Source organism: Podarcis gaigeae (assembly GCF_964106915.1).
Source record: "Podarcis gaigeae genome assembly, chromosome: 2".
Lineage (NCBI taxonomy): Eukaryota > Metazoa > Chordata > Lepidosauria > Squamata > Lacertidae > Podarcis > Podarcis gaigeae.
Window position 1 is genome coordinate 97,367,107 of NC_139679.1, and position 16,222 is coordinate 97,383,328.

Consider the following 16,222-nt stretch of genomic DNA (forward strand, 5'->3'; position numbering starts at 1 on the left):
TTTCTCTTAAAATGCTTGTTAAAATTTGTGAGGAAGTGTCATCTTAAAGCATAGGGTAGCTATAAAGATTTTTTCTTTTCTTACCGTGGCATAGTGCCTATTTCTCAATTGTGTTACCAACAAAATAGATGGCTAATAAAAGGCAGTTCAGGAATGGTACATGGACAAATATTAGTTTGGGGAGTTTGATTGCTCAACAAAGTAGAGAGAGAGCGAGAGAGATTTGCACAAGTCCTGGCTTTCAGATTTGGAGCAGCAAATTCTTTGTCAGTTTGCACCCATGGCTACAAACACACACATAGAGAGAAATAATGATATTCAATTGTGTATAGTCTAGTTTTCACAACTGCGGGTGTGTAAAGTGTGTGGCTGGTGGGGGCTTCAGTTGGTTAAGAAAGCGAAGGATCCGTCCCCATGTTTCCTTTTTCACAAAGAAAATATTTCATTCATTATTTTTATTTACTTATCAAAATACTGCTTCTATTACAGAATTCCTGCAGGGAATTTGCTGGGCATGCAGTTTTGAAAAAGAGATGGCTGAAACAACATAGGTCCCAAGGCAGGAAGAGGAGACCTAATCGTGGGGAGGGGGTGCAGAGAAAAAGCACTTCTGTGTTGGGGTGGGGGTCGACAGTATCTTACTCTTGATCAGGCATAGGCAAACTCAGCCCTCCAGATGTTTTGGGAGTACAACTCCCATCATCCCTGACCACAGGTCCTGTTAGCCAGGGATGATGGGAGTTGTAGTCCCAAAACATCTGAAGGGCCAAGTTTGCCTATGCCTGCTCTTATTATGGCTATCATGGCAACAGCTGATGCAGGAATTATTTGGACACATTGCAGGCAACGGCACTGGAAGGGGAATGACAAGCCGGTATGGCTTACCAGCGAAGCACGTGCACCAGCACATGTCCACCATGGGATGCAGTCTTGCTCATATAGGGCTCTAATTCGCCAGTACGTTCTTTGCAGGAATTGTGCTGGTGAAGCAGCACCCAGAAAGGACTGAACGTATCTGCCCTCTGCAGTACGGCTGGGAAGGCGAGAAAGGAGGCACAACACCTCCTCCTCTCCTCCTCCGGCTCCTGAGCATATTGGATTCTAAAAACCCCAATTAAACATTAGCTCCTCCACCTGCATTGACTTGGGTCAGGGTCTGAACATTCCAGTGGGACAGCAGGATAATAAATAAATAATAGGCCTCTGTACTTATTCCAGTAAATATTTCACAGTTTTGTTTTCCCATTTCTTTTTTTAAAAAAACAACCACCATGCCGAATATTTTTAAAATATGCATCAAGTCACCTATTATCAGTGTACACTCTGTGAAGCTATTAAATTCACATATTTATTTATTATCAATATGTCCATGTAATATTTGAATGCGTCTGTATGGTTTGTTTCTCAAGGACTGTTCTGTGCCTTTGGACTAGAAGGACTATTGCAGCACTTATAATGAATAGGAGTTGTAAGAAACAAAGATAGGAGCAATAAAATACAATAGTAATCGTGTAAAAGCTCACTGTACCGTCACTTTTTTTTTTTTTGAAATCTTGATAGAAGCCTTTTATCACTGCAGAAATTGGCTGCCTATCAATGTAACATGTAAAAAGCAGAAGAAACTATAGGCTTTTAATTCATGCCATTTGAACTCTCGTACCTTTATGAATACAGTGTGCAAATTATAGGTCCCATGAGGTAAAAGTCAGTCAAATGCTGCTTAACCCTTGAGTTCATATTGCATTTGCTCTCAAGAGAATATTTGTCTATAGCTTTTATCCTGTTGCAACAGAAACTTATATGAAAGCAAAGAGGACCTAAACCTGGTATTCTTTCAGGTGTGAGAGAATGCATTCTAAACATTATTAGTAAGTGTATTATCATTGAACATATATTTGTCCTGAATGTCGTGTGTGTGTGTGTGTGTTTACCTCCACTATTAAGTGACACATGTATTCTGCAAGCAGTAATTCTCTTTAATGGTTGAGTGCATATCTTTTTCAAGGTGAAATTAGGCCTGGATAGTTTCCACCTGCTCAGAGACTCATTCAGCCTGAAGAAGGATTGGGACACCATGAAGAACAGTGTGGAAAGTAGTGCAGGGAGCCAATGGGCAAGAGGGGGAATTGGTGAAAAGTCTCCCTCTTCAGAAGCAGGAACATCTGCTGGACCAAAGGCTCTTCCATATGCAGAATAACACCTCCAGATCGTATCTAGAGGTACCACTGTACAGTCAGCAGCATTTTAGGCTAATCCAGCTGACATCTGACTGCTGCCGTGCAGGTCCTTTTTGACCCAAAAGAGAGAGGAATGGGATCAGAGTGGGTTTTTGCACTCCTTGCTGACATGTGCAGGGCCAGCAACGGAACCCCCACACAAAATGGTTGCTGCCTGTAGATAGTTGTTGAAACAATTAACACTGTGCTGATTGAGGTAATGCACAACTGGATTGTAACGTTTCAAAATATTCAATTTTTTAGTACTAGAATCAGAAGCAAATTATTTATGAGCCGGAAGATAATTGTGTCTAAAGGTCATGAATGGAAATGCATCTTTACAAGTTTTGCATTTGATTCCTGTGTTCTTTAAAAAAAAGTAGGGTGTTTTTTTCTTTTATTTAGCTCTTATTTACAGTACAAACACATGTGTCGTTACTTAATAACCTACCCCTGCAGAAGACTGCCTCAGGCCAAACAGTCAAAACAACAAAGATGTGTACAGAATCCACTGCTTCAGCTTCTTTGTTGTACTCTGCTTGAATAGTTTGCTCAAAACCAACATCTAGAATAAGGAGCCTTTGCATGCAGAAGAGGACCGTAGGGTTACATACACAGTCAGATCCTGTCTCCAGGAGAAGCATGAAATTGTGTCTCTACACCAGGCATACACACGGCTCTCCAGATGTTTTGAGACTCCAATTCCCATAATCCCTGACCACTGGCCCTGTTAGCTAGGGATGATGGGAGTTGTAGTCCCAAAACATCTGGAGGGCTGAGTTGACCTATGCCTGTTCTACACACACACACACACACACACACACACACACACACATACACACACACACCATGTGCTAGCTTGATATGTACATAGCTGCCTATTGGGTAATAGTCAATCATCTGTTCCTCCCGGCAGGACACCTAATTGTTTGCAGTCCAACAGGCCCCCTGCAAGGTTACGCCTCTTCAAATAACTTGATGGTTTCTGTGTTCTTGGAAGGAAGCTCCCTCAGTGGGTGGTAAGGCTCTAAGCCCAGGAATGTGTCATGGCTTACCACTAGGTCATGATGGATGCATTGTCACTCTTCCCTGTGGCGGAGAGAAAACTGATGAACTGAAGTACCACCTGTGTACCTGCATTCATTTTCTAATTGCTAGATCTCTTGAGCTAGTGCAATCTAGTCTACTTTCCGGTAAGGACTATGGTTTCCTCCCGCGCCCCATTCTCATAGGTTGCAGCTGCTGTGAGCCTGACAGTATACCTACTGGCACTGTGCTGAAGATCTGGATTATGGCTAGTGTTATTAAGTCAAGTGTTTTGTCCTAAGTAACTGCAAAACCATTGAGTTACCTCTTTATTAATGTTCAACTACATACTTTCACATGTTTATATACCTTTATATTCTTGTTTTAAAAAGTCAGTCTAGTTATTAAGGTAGTTTGTTATTAAACTAGATTGCAAATGTGACATGTGATATTTGCACAGATGTAGTTTTATTGATTTGCACGATTTCACTCATGCAAATATTTTTTTTATCTCAGGTAGAACTTGGAGGGTATGGGTAGTAAAGGTAAAGGTAAAGGTACCCCTGCCCGTACGGGCCAGTCTTGACAGACTCTGGGGTTGTGCGCCCATCTCACTCAAGAGGCCAGGGGCCAGCGCTGTCCGGAGACACTTCCGGGTCACGTGGCCAGGGTGACATCGCTGCTCTGGCGAGCCACAGCCGCACACGGAAACGCCGTTTACCTTCCCGCTGGTAAGCGGTCCCTATTTATCTACTTGCACCCGGAGGTGCTTTTGAACTGCTAGGTTGGCAGGCGCTGGGACCGAGCAGCGGGAGCGCACCCCGCCGCAGGGATTCGAACCGCCGACCTTTCGATCGGCAAGTCCTAGGCACTGAGGCTTTAACCCACAGCGCCACCTGCGTCCCCACCGTATGGGTAGTACAGTAGTATAATTAAAGTAAAGGCCCAGAGCAAAGGCCCTGAAGATAAAGCAATTTTAAAAAAATAAAATAAAATAAGGATTTTTTCTTTTGACTTGTACATTAGCACTCATCATCATCATCATAATCACTCTCTCTCTCTCTCTCTCTCTCTCTCTCTCTCTCTCTCTCAGCTACTAGTGTCCTAGTTACCTGCAACTGTAGTTACTTTACAAATATACTAGGATTAAAGAATCTTCCAAACACTCTGTGAGGTCCATGTACCCCCCTTTTTTAAGGGGCAGTAAGCAGCAACCAGGGTCATACCCAGGGGTTGGCTAGGTTATTATTATTATTTATTGGATTTTTATACTTCCCTATACCCGCAGATTGGCCACCACCAAGGGTGCAGGCCCAGGGGGTGCAAACATTGTTCAAGGGATACAAATAAGCTCCTTTCCAAAGGTGCAAAGGAGCCTAGCTGTAAAGCTCTGCGTTGGTTGGATAGTGCTTTCAGTGTTGAGTAGTTGCAAGAGAATAGTGAGAAGTAGATTGTATTAGCAATAGTGAAAGCGGGGAATTGAATATTGAAGAGCAAATCCATTTGCCTTTTTCAAATATGGATACTAGTGACTAATAGCTTCTGTAATTAGAAGTAGCGAGGGCACTTAAGGCACATGCTTTTCCAGTCAAGTTACAATGGACAATTCCCCCCACCCCGAACCAGAAGAAAAATGTTGTGCAACTAGCTGAGGACAGTGATGATATAACAAGGTTTTAAGGTATCTGAATTCTTGTTAAGGAATGCCTATGGCACCTAGTGCCTGTTGGAAACAAAAGCAAACTGTTCTCATGATTGCAGGCTTCCTATATGTAAATGCTGATCCCCAAAAGGCTAGTGGGCAGCCCCCATCCTTCTTCCCAGTCTTTTCAAGGGTTTGAACAAGAGAATAAGGAGAAATACATGTGAAAAATGCAAGTTGGCATGTATGTATGCTTCAGATATGAAAGCACATTGTTGAAGCGTGGGGAGCACAAGGAGCTAAATAACCGCAGGGATTGGTGCTCTGATGCGCAGCCTTTCCTTTCTAGGTCAGCAGCTCTTATATTGGCCTCTTTGGCAGTGATCGAGAGTAATTTCTATCTGATTCCTGCTTGATTGCCTTCCCGATCACAACCTCAGTTTTCAGTGGAAGAGCTCATCGTAGTAAGCATCAAGCAGACATACTCCTTGTTGGAATAGCCATAATGAAGACCTGATAATGGTCATCTGTAGTAAAACTATCACTATAGATATTCTGAGCTGTGAGGGGTCTAACACTTGCCTCAGGATCAGGTAGCAGATGAACTGAATTGTTTGGGCATCTCTTGTGAAGTGAAGGAAGGTGGAAAACTCTTAAGCTACCTTTACTGGACAAGATAGGTCTGTACTGGTCATAACATTTACAGCAATGTACCGACAGTGACCAATGCATGTACACAGGGATGAAACTTCGGGGAGCAGCCATTATTGGGGGAGCAGGGTAGTTAATTTTAAAATATTGTGTATAATTATTTCTGAAAAGAGGAAAGACTAGGGTATGTTATACAAGAAACTTCCTCCATGGCCTGCTGTAGTGGACAATTTCTGACAGACTTGAGGCAAATGGTTGTATGTTTCTGGGGTTCTAAATATAAATTTAATAAATAATAAAACAATTATTATTATTATTATTAGCTGCTGAATTACCTGAGGTAACGTGAGTGTGCAAGAAGGTTTTTGTAAACAGAGGAAGGCTAGGGTGCTTATCCCCCATCCTTTCTCATCTACTATTCCTTCTGTAGGCCACAATGTACTAAATCAGGTGGGTATGTGTTGGTAGAGCTGCTACTAGTAAACATTATTGTGGGCCAGGAGGTTTGGCGGTGGCAAATGTGGTTTTTGAAATATGGGTGGTGAGGATGACATTTGCAAGGGAGAATTGGGAGCAGAGAATGTGTCCCATCTCCTCTCACACTTGCTGAGTGTTTCCTTGCCATTTCTTGCTCAGGTTAACTTCCAGTTCTGTAAAAACTATTAAAAACAGACTGGAAAAATGGGTAGGCAGCAGAAGAGTTAATCACTGTCACTACTTCCTCTCTCTATGAAAACTATGAGGAAAAGTGGGATTGGGACCTTTGTCTTCTTAATGTGCACCTCCTCCCTTATTTGCGGCGGGGACGTGGGTGGCGCTGTGGGTTAAAGCCTCAGCGCCTAGGACTTGCCGATTGAAAGGTCGGTGGTTCGAATCCCCGCGGCGGGGTGCCCTCCCGTCGTTCGGTCCCAGCGCCTGCCACCTAGCAGTTCGAAAGCACCCTCGGGTGCAAGTAGATAAATAGGGACTGCTTACTAGCGAGAAGGTAAACGGCGTTCCGTGTGCTGCGCTGGCTCGCCAGATGCAGCTTGTCACTCTGGCCACGTGACCCGGAAATGTCTCCGGACAGCGCTGGCTCCCGGCCTATAGAGTGAGATGAGCGCACAACCCTAGTCTGTCAAGACTGGCCTGTACGGGCAGGGGTACCTTTACCTTTACCCTTATTTGCAAGACTGCCTAATTCTATTAAATTAAACTCTCTCTCTTTCTCTCCCCTGTTCCCTTATTCTTTCCAGTTTCATCCTATGCAGTGTGGGTATGAAATAGTTGTGAAACTTGTCTTCCAGTTGTGTTTTGTCTGTCTTTGTGGTTCTTATCTGCCTCTGATAATCTCGGTTTAGGCTATTTCAGAAAACATAAGCAATCAGCCTTTCTCCTAGTGCTTTTTTCAGTCTTCAAACCCAGATACCACAAGTTCATTTTTCCTTTCTATGCAAGGAAAAAAGGTTGGTTTATGGAAAGTAGAAGAGTTGGATGTTGTTCTGGAGCAAAGATTTTGCATAAGTCTATAAAGCTGATGGATGGAGACTCGGAAGTCTTACCTTTTTCTTCTCTTTTTCTTTTTTCTTTATTTTATAAATTAGCTTTTAGGTTAAAAAAATGATTGGTACTTGATCAGTTTAATTATTTGCTGTCCAAAACACTTTGTTCTCTAAATTAAAAAAAGCAAATATTCCACAGCAACAACAACAATAGATTCTTTGCAATCAGAACATAATTGCAATGCATGGCTCAGTCATGGAAATGTGAAGTAATAATCTCTGCTCATGTGCAGGGTTCATCACACCTCACTAATCATACCTCAGTTATGTCTGAGATTTGGGAGTCTATCTTCCAGGTTTGAGTAAGAATGCGGAGTCATATCCAGATAGGCATAGAGCCCAAACTTTTCATTTTGGAAATTCACTGACAAACTCACAAAAGAACAAGGTATGGGCTTAACATCGATTCTTGATATACCAGAGTATGGTCAGTAGCGTTGGCTAAGAAATTAACATGTCAGGTCAGAGCAGCAAAGGGCAAACACAATCCCTATTCCTTTTATAACATATGGCAAATGTTTATTGAATACATAAATTGTTCAGACTGTGGCAGGAATCTACCCAACACTCATGGGAAAATGTGGCGTGATCTTTTAGAGTAATCAAATGAAACTTTATTACACGGCATGACAAATGCCTGTAATTTTATCGGGACAAGTTATTTGTTGTTTACTGTTGTAAGGTAACCATTGTTTTCTCTAAATGTGTTTTCTGTACTATAAAAATAAATAAAAACATTATTAAAAAAACCAAAATAACAAGGTAGGAATAATAGTGGAAACATTTTCCTCTGTTCCTGCACAATTCAATATAAATTCCCTGCTAGTATCATGTTGGAAGCAGATCCTCACAGCTTTTCTAGAATTGCACATGGGTTGGAACTTTCTTATATGACCTGTTCTACCCAGGAGCTGCTGCAGCTTTTAATGAGTGAATGTTGGGAAATTGTTAATACCTGTACTGTACAGCATGGGTAGGCAAACTAAGGCCTGGGGTGTGGATCTGACCCAATCGCCTTCTAAATCCGGCCCGCAGATGGTCGGGGAATCAGCATGTTTTTACATGAGTAGAATGTGTGCTTTTAATTAAAAAAATGCATCTCTGGGTTATTTGTGGGGCCTGCCTGGTGTTTTTACATGAGTAGAATGTGTGCTTTTAATTAAAATGCATCTCTGGGTTATTTGTGGGGCCTGCCTGGTGTTTTTACATGAGTAGAATGTGTGCTTTTATTTAAAATGCATCTCTGGGTTATTTGTGGGGCATAGGAATTCGTTCATTCCCCCCCCCCCTCAAAATATAGTCTGGCCTCCCACAAGGTCTGAGGGACAGTGGATTGTCCCCTGCTGAAAAAGTTTGCTGAACCCTGCTGTAGAGTTTGTTGCACCACATACGCAAGCTATCCACGATTTCTCCTCCCGGGTCCCCAATTTTTTAAAAAATGCAAAATGATAAAGTAAAAATCAGGTATTTATTATAGAGCTTGCTTGCTCCTTCTCTCTGTTTCTGTCTCTCTGAATGTCACAAAACAAATATTAAACTAAATAAACAAAAGCTCCTCAAAGTAGGACGCACTCCCTGTTGCTTTCAGGGAAAGAGCTCTGAGTAGTCTCAGCACCAGTGTATGCTTCTGATAGTCGACTGCTACCACATTGGACTGTTTTTGAAGCAGACCTGACTCATCTCATGTCTGCTAATGGCTGTGCTGGACAGGCCTCATAACAGCAGGTGGAGTAAGAGCTTCCCCACTAGAACAGGCTTTCCAACAGCCTGATCCAGTCACATGGATTTTCTGCTTCGAGACACATGGGAGGGACCTCTTTGCCACAGATTAGGATTGGCTGAGTGATGCCAATAACTGATTGGCCAGAGAACAGTAGATTGACAGAAATGTTTACTTTTTTTTTTAGTTTGAAGTACAGAATGGGAGTGGGAGATGAAAGAGTGTGTGAGTCCGAGATTAGATTAAAAACACTTCTCTGAATTCTCCTTGGGAGGGCTGTCCCTCAGTGGGCCAGCCTCGAATGGGACAAGGTATAAATAATAGATAAAAATGAACTTCAAACTGCAGGAGGCAGTGGAAGACAGAAGTGCCTGGCGTGCTCTGGTCCATGGGGTCACGAAGAGTCGGACACGACTAAACAACTAAACAACAACAATTTATAATTTACTGAAAAACCAGTTCTATAAAGAATGCAGCAACAATAACGTCCCAATAAGATGAACTTTCGTTTCTCCTCTGTTTTGAGCTCAGTCCTTCAAACTTTGAGGCTGCAAACCCATTTACTTGAGTGTAATTCCCTTTAATGCAATGGGACTTGATTCTAAGTCAGGGGTCGGCAAAAGTTTTAGCCCTGGGCCGGTCCACTATCCCTCAGACCTTGTGGCAGGCAAGAGAAGCGGCACTGGGGGGGTGGAGCTGGAAGAAGAGGCGAGGGGGCAAGTAGTCCTCCCCACCCCCCACCCCCAGCCGCTGTGCTTACCTTTCCTGGGGCTGCCGCCACCGCTGCTGCTGCTGCCACTGCTTCTCGTGAGTAGGCAGAGTGAGCTCGTCTGCTCCATTCTCTGGCCCGCAGGTGCTCCAGGGCGGTGGCGGTGGAGGGAAGATGAGCAGTGTGAAAGGGCTGGCTCTGGAGAGGGCCTGCTTAAAATTGCCCTCAGTCAGCTCAGCCTAGCCCCCTTCCTCCTCTAGGCAAGGCGGGGAGAAGCCAGGAGGAGGGAGGGAGGAGGCGCCGCTTTAGTGTGTGCAAGGGAGAGGTGGGGAATGGAATGTCTCGGGGGGGGGGGGAATGGCATTGCCAGAATGAACAGAATCCCCACGCTGATCCACAGATAGTCTGTGGGCCAGATCCTGAAGGCAATTGGGCTTGATCCTGCCCGTGGGTCTTAGTTTGCCGACCCCTGTTCTAAGTAGACATGTATAGGATTACACTGTTAATGTCTTGATGGTGCATCACTTCTAGGTTTTGAATTGGCTTCAAACATCTTACCATTGTAGCTTCTAGATGCGATATTGCAGTGCTTATCTGTTGATCAAACCTGAGATCGCAATGAAGCCATATGCAAAGATCAGAGGAGAGATTGTGTTTCTTCAGAAGGCATAGCATGCAAAAGTCAGAGAAGAGGAGGGACAGGAATAGTTATTATTGTTTAGGACTCCTATTGTTTAGGTTTGCCTATTAGACTTGCCTGCAAATGAAGGTCCTTGAACCTGTAAGGCCTTTTCAGTGAGAGAATTCTATTACTTATGTAACTGCTCTGTGTGGAGGATGACAAACTAAATGGCCATTTTATTGCACAGAGTTGCTTTCGCTCATCATGAAAGTGTTCTTGATTTCCACATCCCTACCAAGCTTTAAAAGCCCTGTTTGGGGAATCCATTTTATATTTGTGAGGCTGCATCACCCATCATTAGAAGCTTTTAATCTTTTCTTTGAGACTTTTTAAAAAAACTTTTCTTGTGTACAATATTGATAAGTTGTATGACATGGCCCAATATTGATAAGTTGTATGACATGGCTTATAGACTGATGATGAGCAAAGTGTCTTTGAGCTGACATTGTGGTAACACAGACACATTACTTTGCATACTTCACTGTTCGATCATGTGGTTTTGATGAAAAACCGAACTTGTACAAAAAAGAAAAGAAAGAAAGAAAATGTTTAGGTTTTTTTATATATGTAACAGAATTGGCAGATGCCTTTTTGGCAATGTGTGTGACAATGAGGTGTGCATAGAAGGGGTCAAAAGGCAAAAGTGTAATTTAAATATTATTGTAGTGTCTAGCACCTAACAGATCCATTTTATTATTGGAAAGCTTGAAATCTCCATCTCCTGGGAATGCTGAGGGTTGCTTTTCTTTTAGAGCTGGCCAGAAAGAGGCCTGAATTGGAATGGATGTTTTAGAAAGTTCAGACTTGCTGGCAGAGACTTCCTGTGGGCAAAATATGTAAACACCCTAAATACAAACAGAACTGGAATCTAGCTAGTGGGACATTTTCCTGTCATAAATGTCTAACAGCTTATTTTTAAATTAAAGTATAACTACCATTCTTCTTAAAAAGGATTCTGCTTATTCTCTCATGTTAACGTCTCACTGTGTGCCTTTCACTGGTGAGAGAAACATTTCACCCTTCCTTGCACTGGAAAGCTAACGCCCTGGAAGAAACCAACTCTCTTGTGTCATTCCCAGTTACTCTACGGAGCAAACTCGCTGTCTTTTTTTAAATGTGTGAAGCATTTAAGAACTGTGAAAAATAGGTATTTCCCTCAGAATTATTTCGATATTAGGCAGTGGCAGAGGGAAATTCAGCAATGTAGACCAGGCTCATATGAATAGATTTTCCCTCAGAACAGGCACAAATATGAGGGCCCTTAGATAGTATTCTGAGGAGGTTTCATGTAAGTACATGTGACTGTACCACTTCAGGATACATATGAGGACATTACTTGTTTGAAAGTAGCCCCACATTAAAATGTCCTTACATGTGTAAACTGCACATCATGGAGATTAGGTTAGTAGCCTATCATGTGAGAGAGAAATTATGACCAGGATCCACTTTCAAACATATAGTACCCCATGTTTATGCTGAGGTGATAAAATCCTGTCAAAAGAGTATACCACAACTCACCACATGTTTGATTCTACCTTTAAACTTATACCCAGAAAAGGTATTGCTCTGGATCAGTGGTTCTTAAACTGTGGTTTGTTCATGATCAATAGGACACCATTTGCTTTCAGGAGGTCCATGGGAACATGGCAAAAATAGAGATGAACGTGGACAGAATCAAAGTTTATTACAGTCATACCTCGTTTTGCGTTAGGTTCATGTTGCGTCTTTTCGGCTTGCGAACGCAGCAAACCTGGAAGTGTATACTTCCAGGTTTCGCCGCACGTGTAGAAGCGTTCTGCGCGCTTTGCGCTTGCGCAGAAGCCTTCTGCGCCTTTCACAAATGTGCAGAAGCACTCTATTGCGCTCCACGCTTGCGCAGAAGTGCCGCTCTAGTTGCAGACTTTTCGGGGTGCAAACAGCACCCCGGAATGGATCATGTCCACAACTAGAGGTACCACTGTACTGTCTTGGCAGGCAAATGTTTCAGAGACCCAAAGCATATCTGAACGTAGTAACACTGACTCTTCAAGCAACCAGCACTCCCTCCTCTTTTTCTTTGGCTACACTACAGGGCAAAAATTACTTGAGTTCTATAGGAATAGGTGTCCATAATACAAATTGGGTTTGATCCACTGGTTGCATGAACCAACAGTTCACACAACCAATCTTTCTCATTCCTTCCTCCTCCCTGTACCCTCCACCCCCTAAAAACATCTCCAGAGATCTCTCTACTTGATTCTGGGTGATTTCCTCTCTTCCACTGCAGACCAGTATGACACAGCTCCCACTTATTCAGACCTTCCCTGGCCTTCTTGGAGAGGGTTTCCATGAAGTACAGAAGGTTTCAGGGCAGAAGGGAAGAGGAAGCAGAATTGTCTTTTGCTTGTGCGGCCTCTGATTTAACACACAATCCCTTTCCTAGATAATCTCATTCATTTCTTTATTTAAAGAATTCTCCTGCCAGCCAAAAAGAGGCTCCTATATTTAAAAATGTAAATAATAAGACAGAAATGCATTTGGTTATCTGGGTAAAAACAGTTTGAGAATCACAGTAGTTCAAGCACGATAAAGCCCATGGTTGACACCTTGCCCTTGTTCACACAACACTTATTCCCAGAGTCAGCTGTTTAGGAGGATTATTATCCCCTGCTCTAAACACAGTTATGTGAGCATTTTGCTATGTGATGGTAAAGTGAACTAAATCGTGGGTAATGATATTATTAATGTTTTGTGTGAGCAGAGTTTTTAGCTCAGGGTGTTGTGCTTATAAGTGCATTTACCACATTTATTTGAAAATAAGTACGTAATGTTGATTTAAATAAAAATTGGTTTGAAGTCAATGTTAGGTTCATTTTCTGGGACACATTTGAAAATCCCGCCATTCCTCTTCATATTTTACGTTCAATTTTTTTTTTAACTGAATGTTTTAGAACCATCTTCATTTCTATATTTTTATTTCCTTAATTCTGTATTATAAATTAATTGCCAGGAATATTATGTTGGATGTGACAAAATAAGCCATAGCTTAGACAGAAAACCAAACAGCTGAGCTATTATATTTTAAGTTATTTTTCTCTCTCTATCTCTTTTTCTATTGCTGTTTGTTGCTGTGATACAAAAAAATAGGAATAGAAATGTATAATTCCTTTAGGGGTGAAAAATAAATTAAAAATTCCTCTTTCTGTAGTCATTAACATAGCCAATTTACAAAACCCTTTATAAGAAAAATGGCTTTCTAATGGGGACACTGTCAGACTCTTAACTACACACTGCTGGGAGCCGCTCTAATAACGTCTAATGCAAGTTGTAGGGAAGCGAATCAGTAGCAGAAAGCAGGATCGCTGCTTGACTGTTCCCTTTCCTGACAGGAAGAAAAGGACAGTGATCAAGCTGAGGTCCTCAAAAGAGGCCCTTAAATCACTGGATAACATGAAGAATGGGATGTACACAGGCTACTGTAGAAAGCATATAACAAAGCATTTGAATTGTAGTGAGACAGATAATTCTTGTAGCAACATTTAGATGACTGTGATCTTTTTGCGTTGCACATTAAACCGTAGTAAAGTGCACCAAAGATAATGGAAAATGTTCACATGTAGTCCTTTTTCTTTTTTTTAAAAAAAGCTGTTTATGACATGACATTACCAAGAAGGTATTATGTTAAAGATTCTGCCAGGGAGGGAGATGTTGGGGTCCTCTTCTGTGATTTAGCCATGCACTGGTTCTTAAAATGTAATAGAAAAAGTATTTAAAATATTATGTTATTATTTAGCCCTATCCTTAAGTTGTGGGATGTAGCCCCTGTAAAAGGTTCCCCGAGCCTTAAGAAACAGAATAATCTCATTTTTAGGAGGTAAAAATAGAAAAGATAATGATATAATGTATCTGGCTCTTTTGGTTTTGGCCATATGTGTTCAAATTTCATAGTAACATTTAAGATGATAGGGTAGCAAGGGATGGATTTATTTCAGTCTCTTAAATGCTGTATTAGACGCATGATTTGTTTTTGGTGAAACTACAAATAGCGATTTGCCAGGGGTGGTGGCTACCAGGAGAGATCCAAGTTAGAAGGGCTATTAATTTCCAGCCCTCAGAACATTGGAAGAAGCTTTGTTTGAGAAGGGAGGAGGAAAAAGACTGGAAGAAAACCCTCACACTCCAAAGAGCAGAAATGAAATTTAATCAATTCAATATGCATGTTAAAGGAAACATTCTGAAGGACAGATTTGGATTTGAACTGATCTTTCTTTCTTTCTTTCTTTCTTTCTTTCTTTCTTTCTTTCTTTCTTTCTTTCTTTCTTTCTTTCGACAGCTAACTCCTCCTGAAACATGGCACAGTGACAATCAGTGACTGAAAAGTGAGGACAGCCAGGTTTGTTCTTTTTGTTAAATGTTGCTTTTAAATGGTATCAGATACGATTGTGATTAGAACACGGGTAAAATTGCTGGCTTGTGTCATGCATGTGGCACACCTCAGGGCAGATTCAGATAAGTGTTTATTTTCATTGTCACTGAGAGGAACCCCGTTGAGTTAGGCTATCTGAAGGGGTTCAGTTTGCAATGGAGCATGTTTTTTCATCTTTTACAAAGCTCATATTTTCACACTCCGTTGCATGTCAAGCCCTTCAGACAACCTATATCCAAGGATCCAGTGCAGCAGCTGTTTCTCAGTGCATACATGCAGCATGGTTCCTGAACTTTATAAGAGGGACAACAGATATCAATGGTTGATATTAAATAATGTTGACCATTGGAAATAGGTTACCATGTTCACAAATTGAGTTTTATGTAGTCAGCTACACAGTCCTTGCCATGTGCACATTAGCCCCTAACAAAACAAATACAAAATCCCCAAAGAAATAAGGTCTGCAGCTGCATGCAAGAGCTCCATGCCATCATCAGAATGCAAAAGCATTAGTGCATTCGGAAAATGATTATTTGTCCACCCATATTCGCAATAGAATACTGACGTGAATTTATCTGAGATGCACCCAGCTGCTGGAGGCAAATTGCCATGTTAGCCACAAGGTAAAAATGTAAGAGTTATATGCCTCTTTTATCCTATATGCACTTTCATCTAATCTCAGTTGATACGATTGATGCTGCTGAAACCCATATTCAGTCTATGGTACTGTACTCAATGTGGGGTAAAATGTTATTCTTTTCATATGTGACTTGAACATAAAAAGCGAAAGTATACAATTAATTTGCCAGCACTTTCTTTAAAATTGTATGCTAGGTTTCTGTGAAACACTGTATGAAGCAATATTCCAAGTAAATTATTGTTATTTACTATGATATTTTTTTTGCCTGCATATTTTAAAGTCAACAATTATGTTTCCTTTTTTTGGCTTAATGGCTTTCTACAATATTTTTAGAAACCTGGTCAATTCTTTCTTCACTAAGTCTGAACATCATTTTCACACACTGCAGTCTTAAAAATAACACCAAATGCAACTTTGTAGATCAGCTATTTTTCTGAATCCATTAATGGATAAACGACATTTTTTTTTTAAAAAATAAAGTGAACTTGTGGGACAAAATTGACGTGAAGCAATTGGAAAGCCCTTGATGGGATTTCATTATTAGTGTTATCTGGACACATAGGTGGCCTATGACAGGAGTTGGTGGCATCTGTCTAATTCATACTTGTCAGGGGTCAGAAATGTGAATACTGACATCATGACCAGCATTTTTGAAATAGGCTATAAAAAGGATACATAAATTCTGCTAATGCTAGTATGTAAAGTTAAAGGCCCCTATGAATTGTTGTGCCAAGAAAGAAGGGAGCTTAGTGACCACTGTGCCAGCATTAATGGTAAGTGCTATTACCTGTGACCTTGCACATAGCAATGAAATGTTTGGCTATAAAAATAGTCCAACAACATTCAAATGGTCAAATAACAAAACTGTTGCATAGCTAAAGAGTGGGAAATGGCTTGAGTATGGAGAAGGGTGGCTGTGGATGACTGATGTGGGTGCTGTCCCAAAGGCATTTCAACTACTATCATCCATTTACACTAGTACCTGCCTGT

General features: G+C 41.4%; 1 protein-coding gene across 27 annotated transcripts in view; it reads left to right on the forward strand.

Annotated features, from left to right (window-relative positions):
• The window catches only part of FOXP1 (forkhead box P1), a 538,949-nt gene that overhangs the window by 138,962 nt on the left and 383,765 nt on the right, over positions 1-16,222 (forward strand). For 25 of the 27 annotated variants that reach the window (XR_014560509.1, XR_014560510.1, XR_014560511.1 and 22 more), the window contains one exon: positions 14,500-14,559. The exons of the other annotated variants lie outside the window; for them this stretch is intronic. The gene's annotated coding sequence lies outside the window, so the exon portion shown is untranslated. The remainder of the gene's footprint in view (positions 1-14,499; positions 14,560-16,222) is intronic. 27 annotated transcript variants of the gene reach the window in all.